At 41.0% G+C, this 24,491-nt stretch overlaps 2 long non-coding RNA genes across 2 annotated transcripts in view; one reads left to right on the top strand and one right to left on the bottom strand.

The window, feature by feature from the left end:
* LOC122232996 overlaps positions 1–24,491 on the top strand; it is a 25,450-nt gene continuing 959 nt past the window's right edge. The window contains exons 1-2 of the long non-coding RNA XR_006210391.1: positions 1–238; positions 1,831–1,939. This is a non-coding gene — a long non-coding RNA (uncharacterized LOC122232996). The remainder of the gene's footprint in view (positions 239–1,830; positions 1,940–24,491) is intronic.
* The window catches only part of LOC122233015, a 19,592-nt gene continuing 12,380 nt past the window's right edge, over positions 17,280–24,491 (bottom strand). The window contains exons 3-4 of the long non-coding RNA XR_006210433.1: positions 18,038–18,164; positions 17,280–17,779 (exon numbers count right to left, since the gene is read on the bottom strand). This is a non-coding gene — a long non-coding RNA (uncharacterized LOC122233015). The remainder of the gene's footprint in view (positions 17,780–18,037; positions 18,165–24,491) is intronic.

Raw genomic sequence — 24,491 nt, forward strand, 5'->3', positions numbered from 1 at the left:
GCGACGGGAGGCCATTTACTGCTCCCAGCATGCACCAGGCCCAGGCTGCCGAGTGGCACCCCAAGGGCTCCTGGGAGTTGTAGTTTTTCGGAGCCTCGTGTCCCTTCTGGAATAACCTATTGCCCACTTCTCAGCGCTCCTGAACTGGGGAGCCCGGCACCGACCCAGGCAATTAACTGAGTCGCGGCCCGGACTGATCTCTAAGGAGGAAATTGAAGAGCATCCCAGGGCTGAGCAGGTGGTTAAGATTGTTTCCTATAATAGTAGAGCCCGAGGGTGGGGAAAGAAGAGAATCTCTCGTATACGCATTTTTGAGGGAGGTTAGAGATCATCTGCAGTATCATCTAACTGGTTTTTCTTAAATGACTAAGTTACTAGCCCAAGGTTACTTTAGCTCCCAGTTAGGGCTATGCCCCCACCACACCCCCGGACTTGAACCCAGTCTCCCTCCCCTACTCCTGGCCCTGTCTTCTTTCCATTCGCCAGTAATTCAGCCTTTCTGGCTTGCTCCAGAGACAATGGAGAGAGTTACTGTGATTATTGAATGAATGTTAGGTGCCTGGCGCAGGGCCTGGCATGTGGGGTCGTTCATTATTTGATGACCCTACTAAGCCCTCCCAGAGTTAACAAACTAGCTGAAGAGTGGTCATGTGATGTGACTGGGCTAGCAAGGGCTCTGGAGGTTAGAAAAATAATATGCCAGAACCGGGCAAAGAAATGACAGACCTCGTAGAACTGCATTTCTTATGCAGGTTTTTGGCAGCCAAGGACCTGTCTCAAAGCACACAGTGCAACTCTTTACCACCTCCCATCTTTGCAGAAATTCTGTAAGGCACTAGAAAGTGAGACAGGTATTTTCCAGTCTGGGGACCTGGAACAAGGCATTCCACTTCTCTGAGCCTCAGGTTCCCAATCTATTAAGTGGAAGATAATAATACCTACCTTGGGTGTTATGTGAGAGCTACAAAAGACATATTTTAAGTGCCTTCATGCACAATAGGTCCTTCAGGGTTCCAGGTATTAGGACATGGACATATTTGGGGGACCATTATTCAGCCTACCACAACGGTTTTAAATACTATTCTTATGCTCCTCAACTCCAAACTCATATATCTAATGCCACTCCACTTTGTCAATTAACCATTTAATAGGTGTTCCAAGCATTCCCAAACAGTATCTTCAAATCTACCACACCATTCACTCAGTGGTTAAAAACTGAGTTCCTAAGAGTCATCCTTGATTCTTCTCTTTTCCTCACAACTCCTTTCCAAACCATAAACTCATCAGCTCCGCCTCCAGAGTAGGTCTTGAATTTTCCCACTCATATCACCTCTACCCCAGTCCGAGTCACCAGATGCCCTGGCCTCTACTATCACAGTAACCTACCTGCTTTCCCTGCTTCTTCTCTTGAACCCTTCCCTCACCCACCCCAAACTCAACTTATTTAACCTATTTTTATCACAGTGACCAGAGGATTGTGTTTTAAAACATAAGCCAGATCACATTACTCCTCTGCTTCAAGTCTGTCAGTGGCTTACCATTGCATTTGGGATAATGCTTCTTCAACCTCACCTCTCCTCCTGTTCGATACTCTCTAAGCCCTGGCTTAGAAAATCCCAGAAACGCCAACCTTCTTCCTGATGGTGGCCTTTGCAGTGTTTACATCCTGGATACTTGTCTCTCACCACTGAGGCTTCAGTCTAAAGAGTCTTACCCTCCCACCTCTAACATACCCCAACTCCTTATAACACTCACTGTCATATCATGCTGTGTTGTTTTCCAGTCCTCACTTCTGCCCCAAATAATCTTTGTTTCTTATTTATTTCTTAGTTCTCCATCTTCTAGAAGAGAAGCACCAGGAGAGAAAGGACCTTACCTGCCTGTTCATCGTTGTATTCCCAGCCCCTAGAGTCATAGCTGGCCCATTAGAAGGAATGCTGTAAGTATTTGTCAAATGAATGAGTAGAAAGAAAGGCAAGTCTGAATTTAACTCTTTTCCATTAGAGTGTAATGGAAAGACTGGAATCTGGACCTTACCCTAATTCCTGGGATGGGATGATCCTTGGGAGAATACACAAAACAGGCAGATGGTAATACCAATATGGTAAAGCCAACTGGTGAGTAATTGGTATCCAAGAGAAAGGCTTAGTATGCAATTTCTCCTTCTCTTCCTGGTAGCAGGTACAAGGGTCTCCTCAGCAGCAAGGTTCTGTGGCACTGAAGCCCAGCTGCCCATCAGAATGCCTTGGGAGCTTTTTGAAAATGCAGAGCCCTGGACCCTATCAACTGGATTTGGTTTTCTAAGAGCTGGGTCTGAGAATATGAATTTTTATAAAGTTTCAGGTGATTCTAAAGCAGGTGATCCTTGTTTCTAGTCTAGTCTGGGAAGCCCAGATCTAGGAATCCAACGGAAGGGTTCAGGAAAAGTGATGAGTGGTACAGAGGGCTGGGCCTCCAACTATGGGGCACATCTCCCCCTCCCTTTTCTTCCCCAGCATGAGAGACTAGCCAAGCTGCTTGTTCTTCCACTGGTAACATCTGTCGTTTCTGATCAGACTAATGCCTTTTTGTATGTGTGGTCCATTGAGTAACAGAACACTCACTGCCTGTGACTTTTTGCCCTACTCACCTGTGCCAGAATCAAGCACGAGGCTTTTGCAAAGCTTTCCCCTTAATCTTCCTCTCACTCCTCTCTAGTCTTGGCGGGCTTGAGCTAACAGTAGGTTTTCATGTATACAAAGGTATTAAGTAAGGTTCATCTAGGTATCTATATCTGTATCTACACATTTTTTTTAATTTTTTTAATGTTTATTTATTTTTGAGACAGAGAGAGACAGAACATGAATGGGGGAGGGTCAGAGAGAGAGGGAGACACAGAATCTGAAGCAGGCTCCAGGCTCTGAGCTGTCAGCACAGAGCCCCATGCGGGGCTCGAACTCACAGACCGTGAGATCATGACCTGAGCCGAAGTCGGATGCTTAACCAACTGAGCCACCCAGGCGCCCCTGTATCTACATATTTTTTAAATAGACTTTTTTTTTTTTAAGAGCAGTCTTAGGTTCACAGTAAAATTGACTGGAAAGTACAAAGAGTTCCTATATACCCCCTGCCCCCACACATGGATAGTTTTCCCCATGATCCACATCTCCCACCAGACTGGTACATTTGTAACAATCAGTGCACCTGCACTGATACATCTTTACCACCCGAAGTCCATTGTTTTCCCTAGGGTTCACTCTTTGAGTTGTGAGTTCTATGTGTTTAGACAAATGTATAATGACATGTATCCATGATAATAATACCATATAGAATAATTACACTGCCCTAAAAATCCTCTGTGTTCTGCCTATTTGTCCCTCTCTCCCAGGCCCCTGGCAATTACCGATCTTTTTATTGTCCCCATAGTTTTGCCTTTTCCAGAATGTCATATAGTTGGGATTACACAGGGTATAGACTTTTCAGATTGGCTTCTTTCATTTAGTAACATGCTTTTAAGTGTCACCGGTGCCTTTCATGGATTGATAGCTCATTTGTTTGTAGTGCTGAGTAATATTCCATTGTCTGTAGGTATCATTGTTTTGTTTATCCATTCACCTGCTGAAGACCATCTTGGATATTTCCACTTTTCCGCAATTTTAGATAAAGCTGCTATAAATATCTGTGTTCAGGTTTTTGTGTGGACATAAGTTTCCAATTCCTTTGGGTAAATACCAAAGAGCCCATTTGTTGGATTGTATGGGGAAGAGTATGTTTATTTCTGTAAGAAACTGCCAATCTGTCTTCTAAAGTGGCTGCGCCATTATGAATTCCCACCAGTTAGGTTCATCTATATTTCAGAGGAAATGAATTCTGGAATTTTCTGAAGAGGAACTAGGAAGGCAGGGTAGGATGAAGTAAGAATAGAAACCAGCCTTAGGGAAATGGTGACAAGGTGAAATAGTAGCAGAAAAAAAGAGAAGGAGGAAGGGGGTTTATGTTTCTGTTCCTTCTTTGCTTTGTCTTTATTAATAATATTCATGCCACTGCAGACCCACCCATACCCTAAGCCCTGAATTGAGCTGAAGTGAGAGGCAGGGACTGTGACTGATGATCTGCCCCTAAGCAAACCAAGAGCAGAGGAATCTGAAGTACATTTTGTCAAGAAGAAGTGGGTATACTATTCCTAGAACAAAGTAGCTCTCAAAAAAATGTTTGTTGGGGCACATGAAAAGATGTTCAACGTCGCTCCTTATCAGGGAAATACAAATCAAAACCACACTCAGATATCACCTCACGCCAGTCAGAGTGGCCAAAATGAACAAATCAGGAGACTATAGAGGCTGGAGAGGATGTGGAGAAACGGGAACCCTCTTGCACTGTTGGTGGGAATGCAAATTGGTGCAGCCGCTCTGGAAAGCAGTGTGGAGGTTCCTCAGAAAATTAAAAATAGACCTACCCTATGACCCAGCAATAGCACTGCTAGGAATTTACCCAAGGGATACAGGAGTACTGATGCATAGGGGCACTTGTACCCCAATGTTTATAGCAGCACTCTCAACAATAGCCAAATTATGGGAAAAGCCTAAATGTCCATCAACTGATGAATGGATAAAGAAATTGTGGTTTAGGGGCACCTGGGTGGCTCAGTCGGTTAAGGGTCCGACTTCAGCTCAGGTCACGATCTCGCGGTCCGTGAGTTTGAGCCCCGCGTCGGGCTCTGGGCTGATGGCTCAGAGCCTGGAGCCTGCTTCCAATTCTGTGTCTCCCTCTCTCTCTGCCCCTCCCCCGTTCATGCTCTGTCTCTCTCTGTCTCAAAAATAAATAAACATTAAAAAAAAAGTTTTTTTAAATAAAAAAAAGAAATTGTGGTTTATATACACAATGGAATACTACGTGGCAATGAGAAAGAATGAAATATGGCCTTTTGTAGCAACATGGATGGAACTGGAGAGTGTGATGCTAAGTGAAATAAGCCATACAGAGAAAGACAGATACCATATGGTTTCACTCTTATGTGGATCCTGAGAAACTTAACAGAAACCCATGGGGGAGGGGAAGGAAAAAAAAAAAAAAAAAAGAGGTTAGAGTGGGAGAGAGCCAAAGCATAAGAGACTGTTAAAAACTGAGAACAAACTGAGGGTTGATGGGGGGTGGGAGGGAGTGGAGGGTGGGTGATGGGTAGTGAGGAGGGCACCTTTTGGGATGAGCACTGGGTGTTGTATGGAAACCAATTTGACAATAAACTTCATATATTGAAAAAAAATTTTTAAAAATGTTTGTTGGACGCAGGCATAAATGAAAACATAAATTCCTCAGTTTACCATTCAAATGTCTTAAATCTATTAGAATCCTTGGTTCAGCTTCAGGAACTCAGACCTGCTCACGATGCCATAGACACTATCTTCCTTCATTCTTTCTTCTAGAAAATTGGTGCCCGCTGTGTTCCAGGGAATAAGCTAGGTACTAAATATGACTCTTGTGCATTTAAGGACAGAGCTCAATTTGACCCATGTCTTGATTTCATTATTGGAGGGCCACTGGCTCTGAGCACAGTGAACAGGTAGAGGAGTTGGTGTGAGAAGCTTTTGGTTTTAAAGTAAAGGTCAGGACTATGCTCAGGTTCTGCTGATGTAGTTGGTTCTGCTCTAAATCTTTTGCACAAATAATGTTAAATAGAATGTATGAAGGAATTAAGTGGGACCTATGAGGAATGAATGTTACCCATACAAAATAATGAGATGGGAGGAGGGGTGAAATATATTGCCATCTAGGCAAAATGATTAATCCATGTGGAAGGAATTGGTCTCTAACTCCCATACATAACTACAGTTACTTTACTGAGGAATGGACATTTTGTATTTTGTGGCAACTTTGGGGGGATACCACATTTTTTTCTACATGTGCCTGTTTTGGGTTCCATTTTCCACCTAAAATTATATACACGAGGGAAATAAATGATTCTGTAAACAAAGAATGAGATCATCTGTATCTCAAAGACCTTGATGGAAGGGCATGGTTAATGACCAAAATTCTAATGTTGTCACTGGAGTCCTGGCAGAATTGTATCTGACACTCTTTGGCTATCTGATGATACTTTTAAAAGTTTCTCATACACTTCAAGGATCAACACAATGCAGCCATCTTCCAGACGAGCCACCTGTAGTATATGCTTAGGCCTCATTGACATGGTTTTAGGAAAAGCATTTCCCCATCCTCAGAATCTATACCATAAGCCCTTTTTAAGCAGAGACAGCTTTCCTCTTCTGTTGAACTACCCCCTGGTATCAAGCCCAGTGCAAAGCATGAAGAGGGAGCTCAGTAATGACAAGTAAGTAGAAAGATTAATTGAATCTTAATGTCTTTGCAGAACAGCTTCTGGTAAAATAGATCCTAGAAGCATGTTTTTCCTATCAACGCAATTTACGTGGCAGCTAATACTGGAGGCCAGAGAGATCGGGACAAGGGTTTGTTACCAAAGATGCCTCCTCTTGAGTAAAATTAGTTGGAATCAGATAAGATACCATGGGGAAAGGGCTTTTGTGCTAACCAAATCAACATTAGCCTTTCTCTTGAACTGCCTTTCTGTTTCAGTGGAAGGGAGAAACCAAAAAAAAACCTCAAGCAATAGGGAAAAAGACTGTATTGACAAATAAATAAAATGAGTAACGAGGGAGGATAGAACAAATTCAAAGTCCTGAAAAGAAACAGAAAGAGGCCAAGATATTAATGATAGCTCTAACAGTATAACCCAAACTTTGATCACTACGTTGAATCCCTTGAAGTGTTCTGTGGGCTTCTCAAACATACATTTTTATTTCCAGGATATGAAATCCTAAAGAATCTATATCCTTTATCGTCTGTTCACAGATTAAGTATTTTCAAAAAGCTGATTCTCTTTTGAGGTTGGTGCAAAACGGAGCTAAAAGCTGCACCCCTGAGTGGAATGATGAACACCGTGACAATGTGGTGCCATTCCGCCACTGGCCTCACTGCCCCCGCCTTGCTCTCTCCAAGCCATCCTTCTCACTGCTGCTAGAGCAATCTTTCTAAAACTCATTTGACTTCCTAGCATAGCCTACACCCTCTAAGAGCTTTCTGTGTCTCTAGAATTGAAACTAGACTCATCATCTGGCTCATGCCTACCTCTGCAATCCATTTCCCACTTTCTACCCCCTCAACCTCACCTCCAGTGACACTGCATCAGGTAAAATGCTTTTAGTTGTGAGTAACATGAAATTCTACCTGATCTTTTAAACCATGAAGGGAATACCCGCTTCCACTTACCTGGTCAGAGGTTGGTCAGCTCATTGGCTCCATTTCTGTGGCATCCCCCTCACTCTATGCGACATCCTTATCCACTGGTTGGCTCTCCTTGAGGTAGCAAAATAGAAACCAGTAGCTCTCAGGTTTACATGCTTTTTCTTCCATGTGAATGCATCTCTTCTCCCAACCATCAAACCAAAATCCTGGACTTCTTTCTGTTTGGACATATCCAGCCCTGACCTAACATCTCTGAGGAATGCCATGGCTGATTTGCTTAGGCTTGGATGACACACTTCTCTGAGAACCAGCTACAACAAAAGAATGGATTCCACTGACTGCCTAAGGCCGATCAAGACCCATCCTTGGAGCTGGGAATAAGGTCAATTATATTCAACCCATGGCTGGGAAATTTGGAGGGAAGGAGAGAATGGATGCAGAATAAGCATCTTCAGAATCCAAATTACTTACGATTCTCTAGGCCTTTCATCCGTGGTATAGCTCTCTTTTCTCTTTCTGAAATATTCTTTCCCCATTTGATCTGTCTGGCAAACTCCTACTCTGCTCTCAACTCCAGACCAAGCATTTCACCCTCTGTAAGATCTTTCAGGCTCCCTCTTCCCAAACAGTGGATTAAGTCCTTCTGTGTACCGTTCTTATACCCAGTACAAACTAAATTTATTGCCTTACTCATTGTTCATGGATTACTTGTTTGATAGATTTATCTCCCCCCAATAGACAATTAAGTTCTTGAGTACAGAAACCCTCTTTTTTGTAATCCTTACTTTTGACATTTATAAAATGACCAGAGCATATATGCGTATCCTTTAAATAAATTCTGAGTTTTGTTAATTCTACTAGAGATTGATCACCATCTGTTGATGACCTAGTTATGTGCTCTGTGTGGAGGTGTGACCTCCTCTGATGTCTAACCTCAAGAAAGAGACAGATCCTCAAAAAAAGTAAATGGAGCCAGGAGCAAAAGAAACAGAAGGCGAAATGCCTGAGTCACTCTGGTTCTTGGCCTTCTTGGTCCTGGTTGAGAGGGAATCTAGAGGTCCTTGAGTGTCCAAGTCATTTCTAATTTCCAAAAGCACCCTCTAACTATGAAGGCAGTTCAGGCACCAGACAACAGGCTTTCCTATATGAACCTCAAGCTGGAAACCTGGCCAACCAGATTACCTGCTTCCATGTTACGTTCCATGCTGTGATAATTTTATTATTCCTAACCAAAAAAGGGAAAGCTTGCTCTAAATAGTATTTCCTTTCACCTTACAGCTCCAAAAAAAGAATACCATCTTTTACCTTTCCTCAACTCCTAGTATCTCTAAGGGGTGGAGCAAAGAATTGAACATTTCCAAAAAAGGAAGTGGAATGATCGTCCTTATCGGCAATTGTTTTTAACACACTTACTTTTGGTAGGGCACAAACACGTGTCGCTGAGAAACGTAAGAAGGCCTTGCAAAATTTCAGGGAAGCTAATAATGAATTCACAAATGATAAGTGGTCTGCAAATCATAACACTGATTATAGTAATGCAAGTATTCTGGAAGACCCTGGGATTCAAAAATGAAAAGACATTTGCTGTAGTAGATGCTAGTGTCTGTCATTAGAGTCATAAAAGCAGCAGAAGAGAGGCTCTGTGACCTAAGTGAAGTCACATATAAATGTAACAGCTAGAGACCATGAATAAGTATATGATAGTGTAGTATAAATTATACATCTGTTTTAGCACTGCGGCAGCATTATTTGACTGATTACTGAGGGAGTGATCAGTATGGAATGATATTAGTCAGGAAAGGCTCTTGAAGGGGTGAGTCACAGGTTTTCAAACAAGAGGCTGACATGATGTAGTTGGCACTCAAAAAATATTGTCTTAGCAACTCTGTAGAGAATGAACTGAGATGGGAAAGCACAAATCAGGGAGACCAGGTAGGAGGCGGTAATGCAAACGAGGTGATGGGCGCCTGGACTGCCGTGTGGGCTGTGAAATAGAGTTGGAATGGCTTAGAGAAGGCGATGCAGTAGGTTGCATAATAGCGTGGGCCTTGCAGACAAAACTGATTTGGGCACCGATCCTGGCTCCAACTGACTGGCTGTGTTACTTGGGTAACTAACCTACCTGCTCCGGGTCTGTTCATTTATCTGGAAAATGCACTTGCGGGTGCTTGTTGTTTTTGCTGTCCAGTATTTGAACGTCCTTCCTAAGCAAATCTGAGTGAATCCCAATGTAGGGGGAAGACACGCAGGGGAACCTGCTTCTCCCACCAGGCCCTTGCATCTAGGGCATCGATCGGCACGTGCTCTGAGTAGGACCAGTTGGTGCCCACCCGCCTGTCTGTCTGTACTGCGGAATAGTGATGCAAAGACACTGCAGTCGGTTTGAGAATCTTTGAGCTCTCCGTGCTAAGATTAGAATCCAGAAGTGTGGTACCTGGCTGGCTCAGTCATTAGAGCATGTGACTTTTTTTTTTTTTTTTTAATGTTTATTTATTTTTGAGAGAGAGAGACAGAGCATGAGCAGGGAAGGGGCAGAGAGAGAAGGAGACACAGAATCGGAAGCAGGCTCCAGGCTTCGAGCTGTCAGCACAGAGCCCGACGCGGGGCTCAAACTTATGAGCCACGAGATCACGACCTGAGCCGAAGTTGGACGCTCAACCGACTGAGCCACCCAGGCGCCCCTAAAGCATGTGACTCTTGATCTCAGGGTTGTGAGTTCAAGCCTCACAGTGGGCATGGAGCTTACTTTAAGAAAAGAAGAAGAATCCAGAGACATGGTGGAACACGTCCTCAGAAATTGTTGCTGAGGTAGGATCTCAGTTTCGTGCTCTACTTCTTCCCGTGGCTTCGCCCTGAACCCAGTCCTCTACCTTCCTATGGGCTGTGTGAGTTGCCCAACACCTTTCCAGTTAATTCCTCTTCTGTTTAAGTTACCTGCCATTTGCTCTCAAGAACCCTGACTAGAACATGACCTCATAGGACTATTTTGAGGACTGAATAAGACGATGTATATAAGGCCTTTAGCCCAGTACTTGTCATGGGTAAACACTTACTGAATCATTGATCTGAGAAACAACAAAGAAAATGACAGAATAGTGACAGACTTGGATACTTGGTTAGTTGTGGGAGAAGAATAAAAAGGAAGAATGGGGAAGGTAACACTAAGTTTACAAACCTGTCTTCCACATCCTTATTCTACCTCGAACAAGAATCTAGAAGCCAACAGAAGGATGGTTAGGCGTTAATGGCGAAATACTGACCTCTCAGCATGTCGACTGAGAACAAGGTAGTTTACTCACATGACAAAGTCTAAACTTGTCAGCCTGGCCCGTAAGGCACTTCATAACCCTGTTCAAACCTGCCTTTCCAGCCCTGAAGCTTGCCACTCCCCAAGAAGCATCTGACGCCATACTCAAATCACGCTGCTTGGTGTCCCAAGAACACATCGTGTTATTCTGAGCTCTGCTGCCTCTCACACTCTGCTCTCTTTGCCTGAAATGTCCTTCTCATCCTCCTTCAACTTCAACTCATTTAGGACTTGGGTTGCATCTCTTACCCTCAATGAAGCCCTTCCCTAATTCCTTCCAGGCAATGTTACATTTTATTCTGAAGTGCTCTTTTTTAAAAAAACGAAATTCTTTTCCATCATTTTTTAAGTTTATTTATCTTCGAAAGAGAGAGAGGGAGAGCACGCGAGCAGGGGAGGGGCAGAGAGAGAGAGAGGAGACAGAGAATCCCGAGCAGGCTCCCACGCTGTCAATACAGAGCCAGATGCGGGGCTTGAACCCACAAACCACGTGATCATGACCCAAGCCAAAACCAAGAGTAGGATGCTTAACTGACTGAGCCACCCAGATGCCCCTAAAGTGCACTTTGTGTCTCTCTCCTTCACTCCCTTGTGTGGCCCCAGACCCCACGGACTGTGGTTTGGCCCTCCTTGTATCGCCATTGCCTGACATTGTCTGGACTCAGCCAGTACTTCACAGGCTCATTGTTGAGCAGCCAGAACGTTCCTTTATAATTTGGTTAGAGATAAAAGGGTATGTGTCTAAGACAACGTGATTCGACAATCCACAGACAAAAGTCAGTTTTGTTCATTATGTGTTTATGTATTAAGTAACAAATACAAGTCCTTTTAACTTCCCAGGTCCTGAAGGGCAGAGTTCTATGTTAACTCACTTTGTACCCATTGGGTTTTACCCTAACCAGCAGGACAAAGGAATTGGAATCCTTTTTAGGTGTTGCTTTGATGTAACCAAAGCAGTGTTGCTCGTATGCTGAAGAAGCTGTGGTTGGAGACCCTGAGAGTAAGAGGCCAGCCCAGCAACCTTGGTCAGGCTTTTCTGTACTTTGAAGCCCTGATACCTGTGACTTACCCAACTCATCTTTCCTGAATAGGAACGCTAATGAAAATGATTATTTCCATTTGCAGTTCCCCAAGTTAGCTTAAGCACAGGTTTCCAGAGAAACATAGCCATGAGGCCAAAATTTAGTTTTATCTTCCATTGCCCTCAGAAATTATTCTTCTTTATCTCCTAAAGACATTTTAAGAGATTTCACTTTTTTTTTTTTTAATGTTTATTTATTTTTGAGAGAGAGTGAGAGCGTGCACAACCAGGGGAGGGACAGAGAGAGGGGGAGACACAGAATCTGAAGCAGGCTCCAGGCTCCGAGCTGTCAGCACAGAGGCCCATTGTGGGGTTCGAACTCACGAACTGTGAGATCATGACCTGAGCCGAAGTTGGATGCTTAACCGACTGAGCCACCCAGGCGCCCCAACTGATTTCACTTTTAATTTAATTTTTAAATAAATAATACATTCTGTGGTTCAAAATTCAAAAGTATACAGTGCAAAGTGTGTCCCATCACCTTGCACCCTGGCCATCTGGCTTCTCTCCCTGTGGGCAACCACAATTATTGCTTTCTCATGCTTTCTTCCCAAGATATTTTATGCACAGAAGGAAATATTTTTCAATTTCCTACTACGTGTTACAGAAAAGTTAAATTAGCACACATTGTTCTGCATCTTACCTTTTAGTCACTAAATGATATATCTTACAGGTCTTCTCCTATCAGTACATATCAGTGCCTACATTTTTTCCTGGCCGTTAGGGTTCCTCCCCCCAATCCTTTCTATTTTATGAACAATTCAGCAGCTCTTTTAAACCTCCTTTCAAGGAGCGCCTGGGGGGCTCAGTCAGTTAAGCGTCCTACTCTTGGTTTCGGCATAGGTCGTGATTTCACAGCTCATGATTTTGAGCCCCATGTCAGGCTCTGCGCTGTCAGCACAGAACCTGCTTCAGATTTCTTTCTTTCCTTCTCTCTCTCTCAATAAATAAATGAACACAAAAAATTTTAAATAAGTAAATAAATTTCCTTTCAAACTTCCTAACCAGTCTCTGCCTTCTTTATTCTCAAAAAATGCTGTCTCTCTTAACTCACAGAGGAAACAGAAACCATTAGATAAAGATGCTCTCAATTTCCTGCCGCCTGTCTGCCTTGTACTTCAGACTCCTTTGGTTCCAAATAGCACACGGTTCTCAGGATAAGCACGTGCTCTGGTCTCTGCCTCTTTCCGTATGCCATTCCCATTCTTACCATCCTTGATTTGCCTGGGGAGCTTCTGTTAACCTTTGAAATCTGAGTTTGGAAATCAGGCCAGAGGGAGTTAATCCACTGATGCGGTGTGGTTCATCTATACCTTGTTCCTCTTCCACTGTTGTGATTATGCTGGTTTGAGATTTGTTTACAAGTCTATGCTCCCATAGGTCCGTGAGCACCTGGAGACCTAATTCATTTCAGGATGCCCAGCACTTAGCACAGAGAGTCAGGTAACAGAAGCTACTCAATAAATATTTGTTAAATAAATGAATAAATAATGTGGAAGTGATCTAAGCCACTCTGTTATGGCAAGTATTTGCAAGACAGTAGAATGAATCTTCAACTTTGCACAGTGTAGCAGTAACAGTGTTGGGCCTGAAATAATCATGAGAACCCATGCTGGCCCACAGAAGCAGACTTTTCTCACGTGTTCATTGCTCTGTCCTCAATGTCTAGAAGAGTGCCTGGCTCTTGAGCGCTAAGAATGAGGCTTTGTGTTATATTTGTATCCTAATCTACTGAAGACACCCTTTATTTCAAATACTCTGCAAGGAGAAAGCTAGAACCACAGCTAGAACATATCCAGTACCCAGGCACGGGTAAGTTATCAGAAAGCCAGTGAATTAGTTTAAGTTGGACAAACTCAACCAATTGACTTTTACAAACGTATCGTATAGATTAAATGGACACATTTCCCATAGCCTCAGGTTTTTCCAAGTTTAGTGGTAATCACATGCTTCATCTGGGAACTAAAACAAAAACCTCAGATACTCTTGAGGAGGCAGGGCTCTCGGCTCGTCTTGTATAAACACCAAAGAGCAGTAGCGTGACAATCAGGCACAGGGGCTCTTTGATATAAACTGTGGATACAAAGTGAAGTAAGACCTTTACCCTGCCTGGCCTGTCTCCTAAGAGGGCTCTTTCTTCACTGTAGTCCTTTGGTTGCCAGAATGCAGATACTTTCCTGCCCTTTCTTCCTTGTCTTACTGAACAGTAGTAACATGCAGTAATATACATAGTTATAACATACAGTAATGTCAATTCTCTGTCAGTTTATGAAAATAAGATTCTTTCCTCCTGATGCTTCTTTTTTTTAATGTCTATTTATTCTGAGAGAGAGAGGGAGAGAGAGAGAGAGAGTGTGAGAGCGGGGGAAGGGCAGAGAGAGAGGGAGAGAAAAATATCCCAAGCAGACTCCACTCTGTCAGTGCACAGCCCGATGCAGGGCTCGAACTCACGAAACCGTGAGATCGTGACCTGAGCTGAAATCAAGAGTTGTACGCTCAACTGCCTGAGCCACCCAGGCGCCCCTCATCCTGATGCTTCTGATCAAACACCATGGTGACCCACAGATTACTTTTAGACCAAGACTGAATCAAAATTTCATGTTTATAATTTTTATTTCCACTGTGTTCAATAAATATTTGTGGACTGACTGAATGAATACTTTGCCATTAATTAGCTCTGTAACCTTGGGTAAATTTTATTTACATTTTCTAGGCTTCATTATCCTCATGTATGCAATAAAGTTTGATTGTCATATTTCTCAAACTGTTTTTAATAGTTAAAACCCATTCTTCAAACAAAGTCTTAGAACCCAATATGTAACAGAAAAAAGTGGGGCTACTCCAAATAAAATAGGTTTGGAGACCTTTAGACCCCTTGCTTCACCTTGTCCTTCTCCACCTTTGTTTCTCTTCTGAGCCACTCTGCTGAGCCCCAGGGCTCTGTGAGGTACCATCTAAAAACATCTCTGCACATGGGGCGCCTGGGTGGCTCAGTCAGTTAAGCATCTGACTTCGACTCAGGTCATGATCTCACGGTCCGTGAGTTCGAGCCCCGCGTCGGGCTCTGTGCTGACAGCTCAGAGCCTGGAGCCTGTTTCAGATTCTGTGTCTCCCTCTCTCTCTGGCCCTCCAGTTCATGCTCTGTCTCTCTCTGTCTCAAAAATAAATAAACGTTTAAAAAAAAAATCTCTGCACTCAATGATCATATATTTAACATTGACCCCTGACTTGTAAGGAAACTTATTGTCATTAGGGACCAGAGATTCCCAACCTGCAGCCTCCTAATTTTTAGGGATTAAACAAGGTAAAGCCATTGAAGCAAATTAAAATATGAAGTTTCTTTGCTTTGGAAAGTATTATATCAACTCAACTAATGTCAGTTGATTACTTAATGCCAAGCGGAATTGAAAACTCTATGTATCCTTGATAAATTAACAATGAATATGAACATGTTAACAATGAACTACGAACATGGCAACATAATTACATTGCTAACATAATTTTTAGTAGACAAAATTTCTCAATACATTATGAAAATGAGGGGGTGGGGTTAATGAAAAGAATCCCTAGGGAATGAAAAGGGTGACAATAATGATGATGAATTAATTCCATTTCCTTCCTTCTCGTACACGTAAAATGAGGCAGGGAAGGGTGGAGTGGCTTGCTGAGGACCTGACAGCTTTGCAGCAGAATCTGCTGCAAAACGCAGCGCTTGTAACATCCAGCCCAGTCCTCTTTCCCAGCCATGTTGCGTTCCTCTATGAGTTTAGGCTTTACGTGTCTGGGACCACAGTCACACAGCTACAGAAGGATAGAGCATCCTCATTATCTCAGTCTTCATGATCTGAATTCCTGAGGTTTGAAGTTGAGTAGGAGAGTAAGAGTCATCATAACCTAGAAATGTTTACTTATCAAATGACGGCTTATGAAACCCACTCAAATATCCAGCTCCATTAAACATGAGCATTGATTCTCCCCTTTGGGATCAGCTCCTTTGTCAGGTCTCCAGCTGATGACTGCATTTTTATACATATTTGACAATATAGTACAAATATAATGCAAATCAACTACAAAGAGAAATTGCACATCTTGCAAAAGCTATAGAATTTTTTGAGATTAATGAAAGAAGGCCCATGTGCTTAGTCCGTAGTGCAAGAGAGGGAAAGATGTGGGTGATATTGAAGAAGCAGACAAAGGACAGATTAGGGAGGGTCTTGTGGCTCTCAGTGGTTTTCATTTTCATCAGTACTGGGAATTTTGGGGGGCCTTTAAGCAAGGGAAGTGACAATCAGATTTATGTCTAAAATTTTCATTTTGACACTGGCAAATACTCTAAAATATATGACCTTGCAGTTGTATTCCTGTGATTCCATCCCATGGGTGCATCACCACATGTATGAAATGACACGTGTGAGGTTTTTATTGTTGCGTTACTTGTAACAGCCAAAAAAGGACCCAGTTGTGATGTGCAGCAGAGGGGGCCTGGTTTAACAATGATGGGATGGCCTGCCGCTGTGGAAACAGACAAGGAAGGTCTCTATGTACTGATATGGAAAGAGTTTTAGGATGTGTTGATAAGTGAAAGAAAGCAAGATATAGAACGGTATAGAACAATGTCTCTGGTAGGCTACCTTTTGTGTAATAAGTTAGGAGATATTTTTGCATATGTTTGCATTTGCCTAAAAAACCCAAGAAGGATTAAAAAAAAGAAAAGAAAATGAAAAAGACACCAATGGAAATGATTATCATTAGAGGGTCGGGGTGAGAAATGCAGGAATGGATGCAAGACATATGTTTTTTTGTAGTATGTCGAATTTGGAACCATGGAAATGTACCTCATAAAAATAAATGTACATTTAAAAATCACTCTGGCTGCTCTGTGGAGAGTGGTTGTAGGGACAGAAGAGTAGGAGCTGGGGGTCCATTTAGAAAGCTACTGATGTAGTTCAGGCAAGGGCTGATGGCGGCTAGACCGGAAGGTAGCCGCGGAGGAGGTGAGAAGCAGTTGGCTTGAGGGTACAGAGCTGATGAATTTGTTGATGGATTGGGTATAGCATGTGAAAGAAGAAAAAAGGAATCAAGGATAATTCCTAGATAGTTGTCTAGAGCAGCTAGAGGAGACAAGATGGAGTTGGGGGGGTGGGGGGAGGCCAAGGAAGAGCCAGAATCAAGAGTTCTCTTTTGGACGTGTTGAGACCATGTTAAATGGAAAGGTCCACGACCAAAAAGGAATACCTAGAAGGATAAAGTCAGCAGATTCTTCCAAAGATGAGTTCAGCTCCCCTGAGTTCAAATTAAAAGAGTGAGAGACCCTGACAAAATCAATAAAACCCTCAAACAAATGTCCATCTTCATTTTTGTGCTACACAAATTAAATAGACAGGAAAGAATGTCATTTGTGCTTCTTTGGAATTTTATTGGGAAAAAAAAAAACTAGGTTAAAAATTCGGAGTCAATCATCTGATTTGTTCTTGGTTCCTAAAGTCAGCCTGTAGTTACCACGGTAGCCTACATTTTGTTAAATATAAAGTAAAAGAAATATAGTTTCATAATTTTTACTTCTTTATTCAAGATAAAGTTCAAATCAAAGATTTTTCACTATTCCATATGAAATGTAAGCGGCCTTCTCGAAGTGGCCTTTCCAGTGTCCTGAACAAAGTGCAAACAAATGTAATTTGGGAAACAAATACAAACTTTTTCTCTTAGACACTAAGTTTACATCTTTGTTAACAGAATGACTTAGTACATAACCTGGACTGATAATGCGGCAGGAGGTAGAGAGTAACAGTTTTTCCTACTTTACCTCTTGAGGAGGTAGTAAATATTTTTGGGTAAGAAAAAGAACTGCTTTCTGAAGAATTCTACCTTCAACTATTAATTTGTCTTTTGTGTGTTAGCCCTGAGTAGGACAGACTTTGGGAAATGTTCCAACGTTAATGTAAGTCAGGGTGTTACAAGCTGTGCTTGCTGCAATGCCCAGTGTCTCAGAAAGTTCAGGATGCCAAAATAAATTACCACGTGGCTTAAACAACAAACATTTAGTTCTCACGGTTCTGGAGGTTAAAAGTCTCAGCTCAGGGTGTCAGCAAGGTCAGGTTCTGGTAAGAACTCTCTTCCTGGCTCTGTCTTCACATGGCCCTTCCTTGGGGCCCCTACAGGACAGAGAGAGAGAGAGAAACCTTGTATATCTCTCTTCTTTTAAGGGCACTAATCCCATCATGGAGGCTCCACCCTCGTGACCTCATCTAACCCTAATTACCTCCCAAATGCCTCAATGTCCCATCTCCAAATGCTGACATGTTGGGGATTATAATTTTAACATATGAATTTGGGGGTAGGAGGGACGGGACACAAACATTCCCTCTCTAGCTCTCAGCCCAGAATCCCCTTCAGTTTGGAAACCCTCATACCTCCAGGTGCCTGAAGTGTTGGCTGCTGATAGCTTACAACTAACTGAGTCCTCCCAGGGACTTGCCAGAAGGAAGCCGCCTCCCTCTCGTTTAGGACCCCTCTCCTTGGTAGGCGAGGGATGGCACACTGAGGAGAGAGTACAAAGAGTCAGTCCTCTTGCCTCAATATGGGACAACTTGGATGAGCCGCCCCCCCCCCCCCTTCCTGAACTTCCCACGAGGGCCAGTGAGCCTCTGTCTTGCTTCCCTCACCCCCTGACAGGCAATATTCCCCAACACACTTGCTGCACACAAATCTCGGTCTCAGCTTCTATTTCCTGGGGGATCCAACCAAAAGCACGAGTAGGTCTCATTAACAACATATTCAAATAATAACAACATAGTCACATCATCCAGATTTCTCTACATTTGGTGTAGGTCAAGGCACAGCGTAAAAGGCAAACGTGGTGGAGTATGGCACAAACTGTTGGACACTCCCCGGGCTTGCTTTCTGCACTTGGCATATATCATCCCCACATTTGCGGAAGAGAAGAACCTCTCGTAGGTCTGTTTGGCACCACATGTTTTTGTCTACCACAGGGAGTAGTCTCTTGGTGCATTATAACTGATTTCAGAATGCATTACAATGAGAGAGAACCAAGTTTTGATCCCATTATGCTAGAATTTATTTGTGTTTCTTAAAGAAGCATAACAACAGTAAGCCAAATTTCGGTCCTAGTATTCTCGGAAAAAATGAAGAGTAAGTAACAAAATGAAATAGCCAGTCCGGCAGCTCTCCTGGAGAATTCCCCAGCAGGGGTTATGTGGCTCCATCTAAAAAACAGGACTCAGATGCTGAGCTGATTTATCATACACATAAAAATTCCCAGGTCGTAGATTTTTCTGCTAATTCACTTCTGTCATTTTAATTTATTAAGCCTTCATTCAGTTCTCAAGATCCTTTATGACCATTAGTCAGATTTTTAAAATAGCACTGTGCCAGCAGGATTTCACAAAGAATATTCCGGCTCTCCTTTCCCCTCTTGTCACTCCGCCATAGCTCAGCATTTGGAGAAGTCCAGAGGATTTTTTTCATGGTACCAAAGTAGCCTCATTTACATTCAGAGATTTAGTCACAAAGAGGATTTGTCTTCAGGATTCTCTTTTATTTTTTAATGGTAATTTCTCCATTTATTCCCCCCTCAATGTTTGAATTTTGTCATTCTGTATTAAACATCTTGTTATTATGGGGTTGCCTCAGTGGCTCATTCGGTTGGGTGACCGACTTTGGCTCAGGTCATGATCTCGTGGTCCATGGGCTTGAGCCCCATGTCAGGCTCTGTGCTAATAGCTCAGAGCCTGGAGCCTGCTTGGGATTCTTTGTCTCCTTCTCTCTCTACCCCTCCCCTGCTTACACTCTGTCTCTCTCTCTCAAAAATAAGTAAACATTAAATTTTTAAAAAATCTTTTTATTATGTAATTATAGAAAAACGAAAAGTGGGATAAGTGAAAAAGAAAAATTATCCATAATCTGGCCAGCAGAATAAACCTTAGTAGTTGATTGACATCCAGACCTTTGCCAAAATAGTACATATAGATAGCATTTACAATTTTTACAAGATACATTCATGCCATTTTATAATTTAGCTTACTGATGTATAATAGTGTCCATATCAATAAATAAACCTTTAAAATATTATTTAATAGATGCATAATATTTTATATTATGAAATATATCATAAATATAGCCTTACTATTAAACATTTACATTGTTTCCTTTTTTTAACTTTTATAAATAGCGTATCAATGGACTTGCTTGTAAATAAATCCTTGTACTAATAACTGGTTATTTCTCCAGGGCAAATACTTAGAAGTGGGATTTCTGGATCAAGGAGTGGGCACATTTTTAAGATTTTTAAAAACACTTATTACAAAAATGTTTTAATTTATATTCCCACAAAGAGTGGTTGAAAATGTCCTTTCCCTACACCTTTGTCACCCTGAATATCATTCTTTTTCATCTTTGTTAATCTCATAATCTCTTGTTTTTAGTTGCATTTCTTAGATTTCTAGTGAGACTGAATTTTAAAAAAGTGTTTATTGGCCATATAGTTGCTTCTTTTGTGAACTACCTGTTCATGTCCTCTGAATGTAAAATACTGAATTCTATTATTTCCTCTTACTGAATTTTAAGAGCCTATCTATAGACGAGCAGACATTTCTCCAGAGAAAACATAAAGATGGCCAACCGACACATGAAAAGATGCTCAACGTCACTGATCATCAGGGAAATGCAAATCAAAACCACAATGAGACATCATCTCATACCCGTTAGAATGACTAAAATCAAAAACACAAGAAACAAGTGTTGACAAGGAAATGGAGAAAAGGGAACCCTTGTGTACTGTTGGTGCAGCCATTGTGGAAAACAGTATAGAGGTTCCTCAAAAAGTTAAAAATAGAATTACCATGTTATCCAGTGCCACTACTGGGTATTTTCCCAAAGATACAAAAACACTAATGCTAAAAGATATATGCATCTCTCTATTTGTTGCAGCCTTATTGGCAATAGCCAAAATATGGAAACATATATATACATATATATGTATATATAACACATATATTTTAAATATATCAAGGAATATATATACGTGTATATACATAACGCACATATAATGTATATATATCACACATACACATTATATATATATACAATATATATACAATACAATGTGTGTGTATATATATATATATACATATATATATACATATATATATATACACACACACACACACACAGAATATATATATATATATCTTTAACCTACCAAATTTGATTACAGCAATGAGGTAGGAATCTCTCTTTTTTCCTATTGTTTAGGCAATTGTACCAACATTTACGAAATAATACATCCTTTCTCTCTTTGATTGAAGTGCTATTATTAATTATATTAATATATAATTGTATTAATATATGATAAATTTTTTAGTTTAAATCTGCTTCTAGACTTTTTATTCTGACTGCGTGTTCTGTCTGTAAGTCCCATGCCTGTACTATACTTTTAATCAGTATCATTTTATAATGTATATTGACATCTGATATGACCCTTATCTCTCCTTGTGTTTTTTAAAAACCATGTCATCTTTAATGTTTAACTACTCTTCTTTTTTAAAATGTCCATTATTCTCACATATATATTTTTCTATATATATTTTTTGACTTTATTTTCTACAGCAGTTCTAGGTTCACAGCAAAATTAAGGGGAAGGTACAGAGATTTCCTATATATTCCCTGCTCCCACACATGCACAGCCCCCCTGCCCCCAGTATCAACCTCCCCCACTGGTTGTACATTGGTTAGAGTTGAGGAACCTACATTGACATATTTCGTTCATATATTTTTATACTATATTCAATATAATATATTCCTTCGTGTTTTTTATGCTTATTTTGTCACATTTCCTCTTCCTCTCCCCACCCCCCCCCCCGCCACCCCAAATCCTTTTGGGGTTTCCATTGGGAAACCAAATTTATATGTGAATTCAGGAAGAAATTACTCTTTACAATATTAAAATATCCAAAAACAGAGTTAATCCTTGCATTTATTTAGGTCTTTGATTATGACCCTCGATCAGGATTTGTAGATTCTTCTCTTAGCCTAGCGTATTTCATGTTAAGTTCATTCTTAATGTTGTTATTGTTAAAGAGGCTATTTTTCATTATATTCTTTGACTTTTACCCAGCCTATTGACTCATTTTAAATTACAGCTTTATTGCCATATTATTCAAATACTCTAAAATTCATCCTTTTAATGTGTACACTCCAGGGCATTTTAGAATATTCACTGGGTTTTGCAGGTATTACCACTGTCCACTTTAGAATATGTTTGTCACCCCAAAAAGAAATCCATGTCTATCAGCAATCACTCCCCCTTTCCCCTCCCTTGCCCTTCTGTGTCTCTTCATTAGCTGTTTCTAATCTATTTTTTATAATAAAACTGTAATCATAAGTATAGTTTCCTGAGTTCTGTGAGTCATTCCAGTGAACTATCAAATCTAAGGGAGTCATGGAAACACCTGAGTACTAATAGCTAATTAAGCAGAAGTGTAGATGGCCTGGAACCTCCGAGGTGCAGGTAAAGTCATACAGGCAGTCTTGTGAGGCTTGTGCCCTTTACCCTATGGGGTCTGCACTCACTCTGGGTGGTTAGTGCCCGCCTTCAATTGCAGTACATCCAATTGTGGCAGAAGCACAACAGACTTCTTTTTGTGTGCTTTTTGACCAATTGTGTGTTGGCTTTGGAGAAAAGTCTGCCTAAGTCTGTTGGCCATTTTTATATTGGGTTGTTTATCTTTTTATTATTGAGTTACTAGCATTCTTTATATATTCCAAATATCAGATATATGAGATAAATCAGATATATAATTGGTGAGTATTTTTTTTCCATTCTGTTTGTCATTTTTTCCCATTCGTGATGGTATCCTCTGAAGCAACAAAGTTTTAAAGTTTGACGAAGTCCCATTTATCTATTTCTTATTTTATCATTTGTGCTTTGGGTATTACATCTTAGAAACCATTCATTACCTAACCCAAGATCACAGAGATTTACTCCTACATTTTCTTCTAAGAGTTTTATAGTTTTAGCTGTTGTTTTCAGATCTATGATCCATTTTCAGTTAATTCTGTGTATGGTGTAAGGTAGGGGTCCAACTTCATTATTTTGTAGATGGATATTCAGTTGTCCCAGCACCTAGCCTATTGACTTTTAAATGTTTTGTAACCAGTCACCTGACATTACTTCTAATAGATTTAATGCATTCTTCTATTTTTTTCAAGTAGATAATATTATGTATAAATGATAAATTTGCCTTCTCTTTGACAATATTATGTACTTATTATTTTGTCTTCTCGGATATTACAAAAATAGTGGTGATCCTCTTACGTGGATCCTGAGAAACTTAACAGAAGACCATTGGGGAGGGGAAGAGAAAAAAAAAAAAAAAAGACAGGGAGGGAGCCAAACCATAAGAGACTCTTAAAAACTGAGAATAAACTAAGGGTTGATGGGGGGGTGGGAGGGAGGGAAAAGTAGGTGATGGGCCTTGAGGAGGGCACCTGTTGGGGTGAGCACTGGGTGTTGTATGGAAACCAATTTGACAATAAATTTCATGTTAAAAAAAAATAGTGGTGATCACATCATCTTTGTATTATTCTTCTCATTAATAGGAGTGTTTCTAGAATTTTGCCACCACTAAGTATGATACTTTGTCCTTATTCAGTAATAAATGCCTTTCAGTATCTGCTGCTATATCTGTATTTTGCTGCTACTGATATAAACTGAGGAAACATGGCCCTGTAAAACTTCTTTAAAATTATGTTTAAGAATATATTGTTATAATTTCTACTTGCATGTGGTTTAATATTTACTGGAGGGGAGTGCCTTTAACAGTCATTTTTGTGGAATATTTTCCTACAGTATTTATCCAGAGCAATTTATTTTCCATTAAAAAATAAGGCCTTCTTCATAAATGAAAATATGGTGTTTTTGACTCTATGTAGAAGAGAACGAATGTCTTTTAAATACTGTAGTTTTATTTTAAAAGTAAATCAGTTCATGAATTTGAATGGATAATTCACAAACACTGTTCAGATTTCAAAAGGTACAAAGTAGTACATACTGTAGAATAAAATCCCTTTTTCATTCTTATCCTCTGGCCAGCATGTTCTTTTCCCTGCAAGCAATTCTATTAGAGAGGAGGAAGCAGGATTTTTTTTAATAAAAGAAACACACACACACACACACACACACGCAAAATATATGGAATAAATACAAAATATATCAAATGTTTACATGAGAAAAAGAATATGCTGAGCAGTCCTAAGGAGTCAGATGGGAGGCAGAGACTTGATGAAGAGTCTGGTCACCAAAAGAGAGAGAAGAAGCTGAGAAAACCGTTTGGTGTTTTTCCGATATTGTCAGTTAACAGTTTATTTAAACTCCAAGTTCCTTTTCTCACCAAGTTACAGCAAGAGATAAATCTGGAATCCCTGCCACATTAACTGCATTAGATATAAATGTCTTCCACCTCAGCTTCCCCGACCTCTGATGGCAAATAAGATAGGAACCACACATTCCTGAGATGCAACCAATCAAGGGTACAAAATGACAAACCAAATTTCTGTACCGAAATGTGCTAAGCTTCTTCAGTTAGATGGGAGAAGCTTAAATAAATCGAAATCATGGTACAAAAATAACTTAAAAGCCTTTCCCCAAATAAATTTGTATTGTGTCGTAAACAACCGAACAGTCATTGGACCCGGGGTGTGTGAAGAGGGCGAGCCGGCTGTTTGGTGCGGGCAGGCACCTTGAACCCAGCGGCTGTGATGCAGCCCCAGGATTGATCAAGCTGTGGCCAGCAGAGGGGTTGGGGGAGGAAGAGTGGAGCCTACGAGGTGGGGGGATGGGAGGCATTA

This window comes from Panthera tigris, chromosome A1 (assembly GCF_018350195.1).
Source record: "Panthera tigris isolate Pti1 chromosome A1, P.tigris_Pti1_mat1.1, whole genome shotgun sequence".
Taxonomy (NCBI): Eukaryota; Metazoa; Chordata; class Mammalia; order Carnivora; family Felidae; genus Panthera; species Panthera tigris.